Source organism: Berghia stephanieae, chromosome 2 (genome assembly GCF_034508935.2).
Source record: "Berghia stephanieae isolate SIO BIC M18660-M18661 chromosome 2, UCSD_Bste_1.3, whole genome shotgun sequence".
In the NCBI taxonomy this organism is placed as follows: Eukaryota; Metazoa; Mollusca; class Gastropoda; order Nudibranchia; family Aeolidiidae; genus Berghia; species Berghia stephanieae.
Genome location: NC_088361.1, coordinates 45,037,737 through 45,039,605, shown reverse-complemented (window position 1 = coordinate 45,039,605; position 1,869 = coordinate 45,037,737).

Here is a 1,869-nt window from a genome sequence, read left to right as displayed (position 1 = left end):
TGCAGAATGATCAATGATTGTACAGATGACCAAATTGCTATTCCTAAAGAAATGGATAACCAACGGTTAACTTATTCTTCTTTTAGGTCCATGAATTCTGTTAAAGCTCTCCTTGGTGTGAGTCCAAATGGTGTGATAAATTTTGTTTCTAAACTTTATCCAGGGTCTGTCTCGGATACGGTCATTGTACAAAATTGTGGATTACTAAAACTTTTAATTTTAAGCCCTGGAGATTTAATTTTAGCAGATAAAGGTTTCCTGATTCAAGATATTTTACCTCAAGGAGTAACTGTAAATATCCCTCCCTTTTTACATAATAAATTTACTGAAAATGAGATTTTATTAACAAAAGAAATTGCTTCATGTTCAGAGGGCTAATGAAAGACTAAAAATGTTAACATCCTCTCATATATTCCAACCATGTTAAGAGAAACATCTGATATTATTTTTCAATTAGTTGCAGCACTTGTCAATCTCCAGTCTCCTCTTATTAAGGAGACTGCATTTTGTTAGCTTTGCCATTTATTTTGTACAACACACATATTTTGTTCATCATCATCAAATCACCATTCATAATAATGGTTTTGTTGGTCACCCATACATGATTTTACATGATAAACATGACAAATTATGGCATTGCTGTATCAATGTATGTTCAATGTCATTAACATTGTTAAATGAAATATGACAAATTAGTTTTGGACTGAATCAACCCAAGGCATCATCAAGATAGATCTGTGGAAGTAAAAGAATAAAAGATTCAAATTTAGAGCTGCGATCATGCTCAATAGGCAAAAAACAAACAAACTAATAAAACGTCTGTTGTGGTCGTGTGGTATGACACTCGCTTTCAGATCAGAAGGTCCTGGGTTTGGGTCTCGCTCGGCGCATAGTTGAGTCCTTGGAGAAGGCTCTTAACTCACAATCTCTCACCGTACTCAGGTGTCAAATGAATACCTGGCCGTTAACAGCGTTGTCTCTGTCCGAAAAAATTGTAATATCGCCTAACAGGCATCATGTCCCGTCTTACATGTTAAATGATGCTGTTGGCCAGGGACCCCTTGTAAAGCACTTTGAGCACATTTAGTGGATATTACGCTATATAAAAGCTCAATTTAAAAGAATTAAGTGGTTCTTTCATTCATCTTGCTTTGTTGATAAAGGGGAAACCCGAAACGTCCATTTTATCTGTTTTCGTATATTAAATTGAAGTTCACATTCAATTTCACAATGTTATTGATTTCTTCGAGTTTCAAGCTGCAACATTTACATACACCTTAACCCAATAGGAAGTTTAGTTTACCGTGACTAACACTGGTCTAAATAAATAAATAAATAAGATTCCCTTTATTCATCCCATAGAGGAAATTTATCTCTAGGGTCTATTCCCAGGGAAGACTGGAATAACCGCGGTGCAGCGCCGCAAATTGAGCTTGGGCGAGGTGACTTGCTCAAGGCCACACAGCGCAGCGGCGGGTGAACGAACTCGGTACCTTTTTCGTACTGCTGATCCACGCTACCCCTATGCCTACCACATGAAGTATGATAAAATGTCTAGCGTGATTGGTGATTGTGATGCTCATATATGAGCATTATAATAAAGGTTACAATACGATACTAAATAGTATGTAGTATCTAGACTATAGTCAATAGCAACGAAAATTAGCGAAGCAAGACCTCAAAGACTCAATGACTCTCTCTCTCTCTCTCTCTCTCTCTCTCTCTCTCTCTCTCTCTCTCTCTCTCTCTCTCCTCTCTCTCTCTCTCTCTCTCTAACTAAAATCGAACGTTAACAGTAAAATCTTTCCATTGGATAAACTAAATCTGCCTAAACTCAAAGTAAACTGATTATTGTCCAACAGTCGTTTT